The sequence below is a fragment of the Myotis myotis genome, unplaced genomic scaffold (assembly GCF_014108235.1).
Source record: "Myotis myotis isolate mMyoMyo1 unplaced genomic scaffold, mMyoMyo1.p scaffold_m19_p_2, whole genome shotgun sequence".
NCBI lineage: Eukaryota > Metazoa > Chordata > Mammalia > Chiroptera > Vespertilionidae > Myotis > Myotis myotis.
The window spans coordinates 16627060-16639725 of record NW_023416324.1 but is presented as its reverse complement, the minus strand read 5'-3'; positions in this window follow the sequence as shown (position 1 = coordinate 16639725).

Sequence of the window (12666 nt, the reverse complement as noted above, 5' to 3'; positions counted from 1 at the left end):
CACCAGCCGCTCAGCACCTGTAAGCTGATTTAATCTTCGGTCCCCTTCCCACAGATTCTCTTCCTTCACAGTTTTTCTTCGGTGCTCCACTTTTTTTCGTTTCCATTTTAAAGCCAGTGTTAACTCTGAATAGAGAATCATGGCTGGAGTGAGGGTGGACTAAATGACCCACAAGGTCCCCTCTGAAACTTCCAAGTCTCGGCTTATGATTCCAAAGATGACCCTAATGACTTGGTCTCCTGCCTCCAACTTCTGGGGAGAAGGAAATTAATCTCACCCTCTGCTGACCTCCCAAGGCACTTTATAGGTCTCCTTTATAAGACCTATCACTTTCTACCTTGTATTATAATTTTCTGTGTGCAGGTCTTATCTAACTCTTTTGATTATGAGTTATTTGAAGGTAGGGTCCACATCTTGACATCTTTGTCTTCTGCCACATGCCACTTAGCCCAATGTTCTGGCCTTCAAGCCTTTCTTCCATAAGTTCCCTCTGCAAATCTCTGCCTACTGAAATCCTCCTACCCAGCATTCAATGTCTTCATTCATGTTTGTGGCCTGAATGAAGGCTTTGAAATGCCACTTCCTACAGAAAACATTGCTTCTTCAGCTCAGCTCAAAGTCCTCTCTCCCACTCTTCAACACATTGTTTCTACCTCTTTATGGTCTTCAACATGATGCAGCCTTGTTATGTCTACATACTTTACTGCTTCTCTCTAACAAACAATGGAATATGTTATTGACCACTTTTGCAAAGGGAAGAAACTTGAGCTTACTTAGAAAGGTAAAACTTCACATCAGGGTCATATAATATCTTCTTTTGACTGTACCAGGCTGTGCCAGAGCTCCTTTATTGATTTATTTATTTTTAATATATCCTATATAATAAAAGGCTAATAATATGCAAATTGACCAAACCGCAGAACAAGTGGTTGCTATGATGCACACTGACCACTAGGGGGCAGGCTCTCAACACAGGAGCTGCCCCCTGCTGGTCAGTGTGCTCCCACAGGGGGAGTGCTGCTCAGACAGAAGCCGGGCTCACAGCTGGCGTGCCAGCAGCAGTGGCAGGAACCTAAGCTGGCAGTTGGACATCCCCCAAGGGCTCTCGGACTGTGAGAGGGCTCCTGGACTGCAAATCTCGTGCACTGGACCTCTAGTATTTTTATATATTTCAGAGAGGAAGAGAAAGGGAGAGAGATAGAAACATTAGCGATGAGAGAGAATCATTAATTGGCTGCCTCCTGCATGCCCCCCACTGGGGATGGAGCCCACAACCCGGGCATGTGCCCTGACCGGGAATTAAACCCTAACCTCCTGGTTAATAGGTCAATGCTCAACCACTGAGCCAGGCTGGCTGGGCTGTCAAAGCTCCTTTAAAGCAGGAACTGTGCCCAGTTGTGTCTGTATCCCCCACTATCATGTAGTGATTCCGCAGTAAATATTTTTGAGTGAGTCAATATGAGTACTTTCCTCTGTAGAATAACCCTTTAGAATCTTCAAGGGACTAAATTTTTTCAAGGTTTCACTTACAAAGTTAGTGATTTTGTGAAAAGAAAAGGCAATACTGATATACTAAATTGCATGAGCTTTTGTGACCCAGTCTCTAAGGAAGGAAAAGCTCAGTAGAGGCACAGATACTACATTTTGCTGAACTCCAACAACAGTCCAGGGTACATCTGTTATCTCCTGTAACTCTCACTACAACCTGGTGAGGTAGGCATTATTCCCCCATTTGACAAATGAGGAAACTGAGGTTTAAGCGGTGTGTTGGCCATGGTCTGAGAGTTTGGTAAAATGTTGAGTAAGGATTCAAATTCAGGCAGGAATGACTCTACAGCAGAAACTCCACTGTACCACTAATGAGAGAAGAAGCTGAGTGTATATGTAAGAAGCAGGCTAGCACAAGGAACTAATGCATAAAGCAGAATTCCAATTAATTGGGAGTGAGAAACACAGTGATCAAGTGGCCTATAACAGATGGGCCAGACATGCCTTTTGATAGGAGAGCCTCCATGAAAAGCCAAGTTGTCTTCTGAAGGTGGTTAGGGTAGCTGGATTCTGAGCCAAAAGGAATCAATGAAAATATAAATCACTGAACTGGCTCCATGCAGAGCAAACCTGCTGGTCGGTGTTCTGGATTCTTCCTTTTTTCTTTCATTCAGTAAATATTTATTGACTATCTAGTACGCACCAGACACTGTCCTGGGCTCTGGAAATCCAACCAGTAAAGCTTCCAGTTCAGTGGGTCATGGCCCAGTGACTCTGGCTGAGTTTATTCCTCCCCTCCCCTATGTCTAGTAGGTTGGGTTCAGTAAGGACCTCTACTTCCTGTTGCCATACTCTCTATACTCTTGCATCAGCCATACTGAGGCCACTGATTGACCAAAGTTTTATTATTCCTCAATCACATTCCAGTCCTGAAGCTACGTCTACATTGCATTTGAACTGTTTTTGGTTTCCTCCTCTTCAGACCCTCTCTCAGATTTTAACTCTAATGGAAGTCTCTTCTGTTTTGTATTCATTCTTTCTGAATTAACTTTATAATCCCAAATTATTTGCTATAATGACTTATCACCCATATGTAATTTTCTAAACTCTTCTCATTGTTCTCAACACACTCCCCCCTACCATCTCAGAATACAATTCCTGCCTTGGGGGAGCTTTCAGGAAAAAAAGCCCAACTCCTTCAGGTTTAATAAAGCCAAAGCGGACTCCCCCTCGGTGGCTCATTCACACATTCATCCATTCAATCACTCATTAAGCAGTCATTGTGGTAGATGCTGAGGGAGGTCCTCCTCGCTGACAGGTGCTGAGCTGAGGAGCCACACAATTACAATTGAAACTGTCCCCTGGAGTTGTGCACCAGGAGGCAGAACAAACAGACTCTGAATCACAACCAACTATCTCTTAAGAGCACTGCCCAGGAGCCCTAGTTTGTAGCTATATGACTGAAAGAGAATTCTTTTTTCAGCTCTTAGAACCTGTTTTCTCATCCGTAAAACAAAGGAATTGGAAATTAGCTCTAGCCACCGTGGAGAGGACTAGGCAATGCATATAATTCGGGTTAATTGATTATATACTGGGGACAGAAACCAGGTTTCAAAAAACTCACCGCTCTTAAATAAAAACAAATCAAATACAAAAACTGACCAGCTGGGTGCTTTTGGATAATTCACTAAGAATTTAGGTTGGCTTTGTCGGCTGAATGAGTCCTTAGCGCCCCCTACAGGCAGGAAAGGACTGGGAAGAAGGGTGGATTGAGGTGCCCCACACCATTTTGAGTTTAGAGGATTGTCAGGTGCCATATCACAGCCTGAAGGTCCTGGAAAGTGGCCAGGCAACAGCTAAGTAAAGATCGTGTGGATGCTGAAAATTCCCTGCTTCCAGGAGGGACCAGACCAGACTCCCCAAGTACCTTCCAGTCTGAATGCACTTCCCTTTGTTTTGGCTTACTCCTGCATTTCACAGGCAGGAAGCCTGAAGTCCAGAGAGAATATTCATTTGCCCAAGGTCCTCAGAAAGTTGGTCACAGAATGGAGACGAGAACCTTGGGGTCCAGACCTCCAAGTCCAGGGCCACCGACAAAAGACTGCCCCAGGAGTGACACCTTTCCAGGAAGAACAATTCTCTTTGTTCTAGTGTCTTCCTCTATTTCCCCCTCTCCACTTATAGAGGATCTACATCCACTTCTCAAACACCCGAGGCTGTCCCTGGAGCAAGGCCCCTGGCTCTTATCACCACCCTGGCCCATCTCTTCCTACCTTTAAGATTTCCCTCCTGCCGAGACCGGTTTGGCTCAGTGGATAGAGCGTCGGCCTGCGGACTGAAAAGGTCCCAGGTTCGATTCCGGTCAAGGGCATGTGCCTGGGTTGCGGGCATATCCCCAGTGGGGGATGTGCAGGAGGCGGCTGATCGATGTTTCTCTCTCATCGATGTTTCTGACTCTCTATCTCTCTCCCTTCCTCTCTGTAAAAAATCAATAAAATATATTTAAAAAAAAAAAAAGATTTCCCTCCTCTCCTCCCCCCACAAAAAAGTTGCGCTTGGATTAGGATAGCAGAGCTGAAGGTTTCTAGCTGTGTGAACCTAGGCAAGTCACATCACCTCTCTGAACGTGTTTCCTGTGTAAAATGGGGCAATGAAGTTTACCTCCACTGGGGCTGTTGTGAGGATGAGCGCTAATGCATACAAATCCCTTAACAAGGCTTGATGCAGATCAAGTGCTCAATAAACTGTAATTATTATTATTATTATTATTTGTATTGTTGCTGTTATTTTAAAGTACCTAACTTAGTGCAGGAAGACAGCGGGTGCTCAAGAAAGATGATTATAACCATTAATATTCAAGAGTTTGAAGCACGGAGCCTGGCATTGGGCAGGAACTGAATACATAAACGGTGGTTAGTACTCTTGCTTTTTTTACCCAAAGGCTCCCAGTACGTTGGCAGTCCTGTCTTTCTTTTTTTTTATTGTTGACACTATTACAGATGTCCCCAATTCTCACCCCCGAACCCCCGCCCCCCTCCTTTGTGATGTCTCTCTGGAGGAAAACCTGCACCACTTATTTTTGCTCAGCAACAGGCTCCTCTTACGTAAACCGCCCTGGCCAGTGAGCAGGGAGATGGGCGGGGCTACCCGGCAGCCAATAGCAGCCCGAAGCGGCGCGCAGGACTGACCCTTGCCGGTTTCCAGGCGGTTAGAATAGCTAACCCCTGAGGAGGTTCTCGGGGGCGGGGATTGTCTCCAAATGCTCCTGGGTCTGCCTATCAACCAGGCTCTGATTGGTGCGGACCTTGGAGCCCCACCCCTTCGTTCTCCCGGCCCCGCCTTCGTGGGAGGGGGCCGGGACTACCCCGTCTGTTTTTTATTTTTCTCCCCTCTTTCTTTCTTTTTATTTTTTTATTTTTAATGAAATTTTGGTTATAACTTAGTTTTTCCCTTCCAAATTATGTGACATGTATTATGTAAGGAAGTTTGGGATATACAGAAAAGCATAAAAGTACAAAAGAGATGACCCGAATAGTTTCACCTTTTGTTTTTTAATGTGTTCCAGGCTTTCTGACTTAAGCTAGTATTTCACTTGTTCGTCGCGCTATTGTAAAAGCGTAAAACTGGAAGCGACCAAAATGCCCATCAAAGGGGACTTGGTTGAAGTAATAAACAGATTCGTCCTCACAATGAAACATCACGCAGCACAGACACGGAGGGATGTAGCTCTACTGCTCTACGTGAAATGAAACTGTGTTCAGGATTTAATATTAGGTTAAAACAAAAAGCAAGTTGCACAGTCATACATATGGAATGATCTCAAAAATATATATGTACATGACTATACAGAGGCAAGAAAAGTCTGGAATTAATGGGCAGTTTGCAACAAATTGTTAGCATCCGGTTACCTCTGGGGTGGAGGGGGATAGAGAAATTGTAAGACTTTTTATTCATTTCTATAATATTTGTTTTTTTTAATTGTTTTAATTGACTCTAGAGAGAGAGAGGAAGAGAGAGAAATATCGATCTGTTGTTCCACCCATGGATGCATTTATTCTGTTTTGCTTTTTAAAAGAATATATATTTTTATTGAATTCAGAGAGGAAGGGAGAGAGAGAGAGATAGAAACATCAATGATGAGAGAGAATCATTGATTGGCTGCTTCCTGCATGCCCCACACTGGTTATAAAAATCGAGCCTGCCAAAGGAACTAAATAGGCATTTTTTGAAAGAGGACATACAGAAGGCCAAGAGACATATGAAAACATGCTCAAAGTCTAATCATCCGAGAGATGCAAATCAAAACAACAATGAGGTACCATCTCACACCTGTCAGAATGGCTATCATCAACAAATCAACAAACTGACAAGTGCTGGCGAGGATGTGGAGAAAAAGGAATCCTCGTGCACTGCTGGTGGGAATGCAGACTGGTGCAGCCACTGTGGAAAACAGCCACTGTGAAAAACAGCCAATCAATGATTCTCTTTCATCATTGATGTTTCTATTTCTCTCTCCCTTTCTCTTCCTCTCTGAAATATAAAAATATATTTTAAAAATTTTGAATAAAAAGTTTGCTTCTGTGGACATCATTGATGCTTGTCTTATTCAGCTCTGGCTACCATAATAAAATATCAAAGACAGGGTAGCCTAAACAACAGAAATATATTTTGTCGCAATTCTGGAGACAGGAAAGTCAGAGATCAAGGTGCCAGCGTGGTTGGGTTCTGGTGAGAGCTCCCTTACTGGCTTGCAGGTGGAGCCATTGGGGGGACTACGTAGCTGAACTTGTCTTTTCCAGTTCTTAGTTCCCATAATAATAAGAACACACAGACCTCTTTGACTCACTTATTTTATCTGCCTGGCTTCTGTAGGAACCCGAGTCTGAAACCCCTGAATGGGGTCAAGATTATTTAACAAGGTATTCAAAGCCCCATGATGGTCCTGTGCCTTCCTTTTCATCTGAACTTCCTTCTACTCTTGCTCAAACACACTGTTGCTCAAGATCAAAGGGTAAGGGCAGTGACAGAAGGGAGATTAGAACCGGGGTTTCTCATCTCACTACCCAGGCACTTTTAACTACCTCATTTGGTTCTTTACTCATTAACTTGAGGTGCTTATTTTTCTTGATAAGACCAGGCCAAAGTCAGCCAATCTGAATAAAACCAAATGGAATGGAATGTCCAGAGGTGGAAATTTATGCTACCAGATGTGCAGTCTCATATATGGCTCTCATCAGCTTCTCATTCCCCTTGCTCACTGTGCCCCAACTTTCTGGCCACTTTGCTGTTCTTTGGCCATGGTAAGCCTCTCATCTCAGGTTCTTTGCCTTTCCTACTAGACTTCAGCTTGGAATATTTTGCATCTTCATAGCTTATGCTAATATAATCTTTAGGCCTCACCCTATCAGCTCATTCCATAAGGTGACCACCTTTTCACACTATATAAAATAGTTCACTTCCAGCCACTTTAAATCCCTTTACCCAACTTTATTTTTTCTTTCACCTAACATATATATATATATATATATATATATATATATATATATATATATATATACTTGTTTTTTCCTCCCTCACATTATTGAAGCTGTGTGAGGGCAAGATTGTTTTGTTGTTGTTTTCCTGGCACCTAGCACAGTCCTGACACAGTAGGCACTCAATAAATATATATCAGATAGGTTGTGACCGATGGTTTGGCTGGATGGTCAGGGATTTGGAAGAAAGACGTTAGGGGGTGACAAGAAAATGTCTCTAAAGGGCAAGGGAGATATTTGTGTCCAATGTGAATACTTACCAAAGGGTGACCTTGGCAGAGGAAATGTTAATAATCAAGTGGAGTCCTGACTGGCACAGTGGTTGGCGTGTTGGCCTGTGCACCACAGGGTCGAGGGTTTGATTCCCGGTCAAGGGCAGTACCTGGGTTGCAGGTTTGATCCCTGCCCTGGTTGGGAGTGTGAGAGGCAACCAATGGATGTTTGTCTCTCACATCAATGTTTCTTTCTCTCTCCCCCTACCCCCCTTCCCCTTTCTCTAAAAATCGATGGAGCTTGGTTGGTGTGGTTCAGTGGTTGGATGTCAAACTATGAAGCAGGAGGTCATGGTCAGATTCTCTCTCATCATTGATGTTTCTCTCTCTGCCTCTGTGAAATCAATACAAAATTTTTTTAAAAAGATAAAAGAGTCAAGATCACAGCAACAGGAGTGAACCTAGGATGAACTACCTAGACCAGTGATGGTGAACCTTTTGAGCTCGGCGTGTCAGCATTTTGAAAAACCCTAACTTAACTCTGGTGCCGTGTCACATATAGAAATTTTTTGATATTTGCAACCATAGTAAAACAAAGATTTATATTTTTGATATTTATTTTATATATTTAAATGCCATTTAACAAAGAAAAATAAACCAAAAAAATGAGTTCGCATGTCACCCGTGACACGCGTGTCATAGGTTCGCCATCACTGACGTAGACTCAGGAAAGGAGGTCACAGAGGCAGAAGTGAGCCATGCTGGGCTGCATGGACTCAGGAAACAAGTTACAGAGGCAAAAGGCAGGGGGGTCCTTGGAGACAGGTTCAGGGCGTTAGTCTGGGACAAGCTGCTGCTCCCCTGGTTGCAAGTCTCATGGGACTCCCCAGAGCTTAGGAGAAAGATAGCAAAGTATACACCCTAGGGAAGAAGTGGGGGGCAGGGCCTGCAGGTGTGCTCAAGGCAGATCAGGCACTGGTATCCTTTGTCTTAAGGGTTTTTATGTTTTCTGAAGGTGGGAGTTTTAGGGAAGGTCTCAACAGAATATTCAACAGCTTTCTAGGTGTGCCCTTTAATAAGCTGGTGCATCAAAATGAGTGTATAGGGGAGTTTGGTATCATTCTCTGGTCAGCTTCACTACTTTACTTTTATTTTGGCTCTAATTGTTGTTGTTTTCTGTTGTTGTTATTTATTTCCCTGACTTCATCTGCTCTGGGGTTTGGCTGGCACTAATGGCACTAACTGGGTCCTGTTATCTATCTCCTTGACTAGGGTGATTTAAACTACTCACTCTCTAGTTGGGGAGCAGAGGTGTAAACCATCTGCTCCTAAGCATCCTTGCTTAGGGGAGATAAGACCTTGGTTAGCAGGCTGTTAATTGCTCGACCTTGTTTAACTACTTGTCTCAGTTTCCCTCATTGCACTTGCCAAGTAAGTTTTCCTAGCTTCTTGCCTCAACATCAGAAAGTCAGATACAACAAGTATTGGTGAGGATGTGGAGAATCTGGAACTCTTGTACATTGCCGATGGGACTGTAAAATACTGCAGCTGCTATGAAAAAGTTTGGCAGTTTGTCAATAAGTTAAACATAGAATTACCACATGACTCAGCAATTCCCACTCCTAGGCATATATCCAAAAGGACTGAAAACAGATGTCCAAACTAATACTGGTACATGAATGTTTTTAGCAGCATTATTCACAATAGCCAAAAGGTGGAAACAAGCCAAATGTCCATCAACTAGTGAATGGATAACCAAAAGTTGTATATCTATACAATAGAATACTAGTCTGCCATAAACAAGGAACGAAGTATTAAAACACGCCACGTGGATAAACCTTGGAAACATCACACTAGGTAAAAGAAGCTAGATACAAAGGTCACATATTATATGATTTCATTTATATGAAATATTCAGAATAGACAAGTTTATAGAGATAGAAAGCAGACTAGTAGTTGGGTGGTTGGGGGAATAGAGAGTGACTGTTTAATGGGTGTGGAATTTGGGATGTAATAAAAATACACTCAAACTGCTAGAGGTGGTGTTGGCACGTGTTGAAGATACCAAATGCCACTGAATTTTACACTTTAAATGGTTAATGATTCATTGTTTTTTAAAAAATATATTTTATTGATTTTTTTACAGAGAGGAAGGGAGAGGGATACAAAGTTAGAAACAACGAGAGACAAACATCAATCAGCTGCCTCCTGCACACCCCCCACTGGGGATGTGCCTGCAACCAAGGTACATGCCCTTGACCGGAATCAAACCTGGGACCCTTGAGTCCGCAGGCCGACGCTCTATCCACTGAGCCAAACTGGTTAGGGCAATGATTCGTTTTTTTGTTACGTGAATTTTACCCAGTTAAAGAAGAGTGGTGAACAAGGAGGAACCTGTGGAATCTGATAATTGTGAGTCTGTGCCAGGTGGCACCAAGCGAAGCAGTGGCATATGTGTCCCCATGCTCTTTGTTCCTTTGCCTGCTCCCAAGCTTTTTGTTCCTTTCCAGTGCTTGGAGTTAAAGATTCCTTTAAAAAACAAACATATTTTACTGATTTTTCACAGACAGGAAGGGAGAGGGATAGAGAGTTAGAAACATCCATCAGCTGCCTCCTGCACACCCCCTACTGGGGATGTGCCCGCAACCAAGGGACATGCCCTTGACCGGAATTGAACCTGGGACCCTTCAGTCCACAGGCTGACATTCTATCCACTGAGCCAAAGCAGTTAGGGCAAGATTCCTTGAAGCAGGGTACAAGTGGTTTAGGTGTTTTCTGCTCTAATAAAGGACTATACCTAAAAAGAAGAGGTAAAAGAGGGCGGGCGGGAGGTTGGAAAGAAGAAAGGAGGGAGGAGGGACTGAGAAGAGGGACAGAATGATTATGCTTTCAAGTAGCCAACCCCTCCCTTGGAAGATTGGTGGGATCTCAACCACACTACCTCCTCTTTCCCCATCATTCCCCTCCATGTTCCAGCTGGACAGGCTGAACTGTTAATTCCCCCAAACCCATGCTTCTTCAAATGCTGTCACTCAGCCTTGAATGCCACCCCTCCCTGTTACCTGGCTGCTGTTACACCTTTTCCACTGTGAGGGCCCTTCAAGCCCCAGGTCTGGGTAGTGCCTGTCCAGTATCCTCCCCAAGCATTCTGTACTCCTCACCATCAGAATATTTCCCACGTTGTTTAGTCAGCTGTCTTTCCCAGTCAGCTGGGGGTCCCGTAAGGACAGGAGCTTTGTTTTGTAGTTGTATTCCCAGTGTATATCAAGTGCCCAGCATACAGTAGATGTTAAATACAAACTTTATTTATGTGTATTTTATTGATTTTGAGAGACAGATGGGTAGAGAGAGAGAGAAACAATAATTTGTTGTTGAATGCATTGGTTGATTCTTTTTTAAAAATTTTTAAAAATATATATATTTTATTGATTTTTCACAGAGAGGAAGGGAGAGGGATAGAGAGTTAGAAACATCGATGAGAGAGAAACATTGATCAGCTGCCTCCTGCACACTCCCCACTGGGGATGTGCCCGCAACCAAAGTACATGCCCTTGATCGGAATTGAACCCGGGACCCTGAGTCCGCAGGCCGATGCTCTACCCACTGAGCCAAACCGGTCAGGCTCTTTTTTTTTTTTTTTTTTTAATATATTTTATTGATTTTTTTACAGAGAGGGAGAGGGATAGAGAGTTAGAAACATCCATGAGAGAGAAACATCCATCAGCTGCCTCTTGCACACCCCCTACTGGGAATGTGCTCACAACCAAGGTACATGCCCTTGACCGGAATCAAACCTGGGACTCTTCAGTCCACAGGCCGACCCTCTAGCCACTGAGCCAAACTGGTCAGGGCTGCATTGGTTGATTCTTGTATGTGCCCTGACTGGTGAATGAACCAGAAACCTTGGCATATCTGGACAGTGCTCTAACCAACTGAGCTACCTGGCCAGAGCTTAATTTTTAATCTATACATTTTAAAAGATTTGTAAATGGGGCCGAACCGGTTTGGCTCAATGGATAGAGCGTCGGCCTGCAGACTGAAGGGTCCCAGGTTCGATTCCGGTCAAGGGCATGTACCTTGGTTGCGGGCACATCCCCCGTAAGGGGCGTGCAGGAGGCAGTTGATCGATTTCTCTCATTGATGTTTCTAACCCTCTATCCCTCTCCCTTCTTCTCTGTAAAAAATCAATAAAATATATTTAAAAAAAACAAAAAAGAAGAAAATGGAATATGTAGGTTACGCAGCAATGCATATTTGAGAATAGTGGAATGACCCGGAGTCTTTTTTATGGAAATCAGACGACAAAAGGTGACCCTTTTTTTCAGAACAAATATTACTCTAAACTAGAGTATACTGCTTGTTGAGCAGAATTTCAGTCCTCCCTGGCCCCTTCAACTAGGTGTCCTTATGCAGTGAACAACCCGCAGCCCATACCTTATGCAGCAGATCTGGAAGGATCCTTTACACCAGTGGTTCTCAACTTGAGCCACCTATTGGAAAAACCTAGGGAGCTTTTTGAAAATACTCATGCCCAGGCCCCCACCTCAGAGATTTGGATTTAATTGGTCCTGAGGCATTGGTTTAATTTTAAAACTCCCCAGGTATTTCAATGCACAGCCTGGGTTGAGGATTACAACTTTGTATTTACTGATGTGAAACTCTAAACTCAGCTCTATTGAAAATGTGTTTGCACTATATAGGCAAGTATTGACATGCTGATGGGATTCACAGCACAGCCAAAATCTAGCACAATGCCAAGTACTGGCATTTCAACATTTACTGCCAGGAACCTCTGCCTTTACCACCCGCCCCCAGATGTCCAGGCAAGCTCCCTGACCTGTCTCCCTGAGGAGCGAGCGAATAGGCAGCTGAACCACGACACTGGAACTGCAACTCGAGATTGTGGGACTAGGAGTTCTGAAGTGAAGTCTGGGCTCAGCACAAGCCTGGTTGTGCGACCTTGAAAAAGTTACTTCACCGTCCCCTGCTTCAGTTACTTTGGTTATGAAATTAAACTAATGGTATGGACACATTTGCCAGAAATATAATGAGATTTAATGAGTAAAGTATTTGTAAAGTGCTTCATGAATATAAATTGTTGTGCAATTGTTAAGTAACTTCATGGTGTGAAATTCCATTGAAATATTTATTTTTTAAATGGCCCGTGATTTTTAAAAATATATATTTTTATTCATTCTAGAGAGGGAGAGGGAGAAACATCAATGATGAGAGAGAATCATTGACTGGCTGCCTCCTGCATGCCCCACACTGAGGATGGAGCCCACAACCTGGGCATGTGCCCTGACCAGAAATCTAACTAACCATTCATAGGTCGACTCTCCACCACTGAGACACCGAGCTGGGCTGGTCCCAATGATTCTGACACAGGTGGTTAGGAAGTTGTTTAGACAGATCTGCTCAGAGTTCTCTGG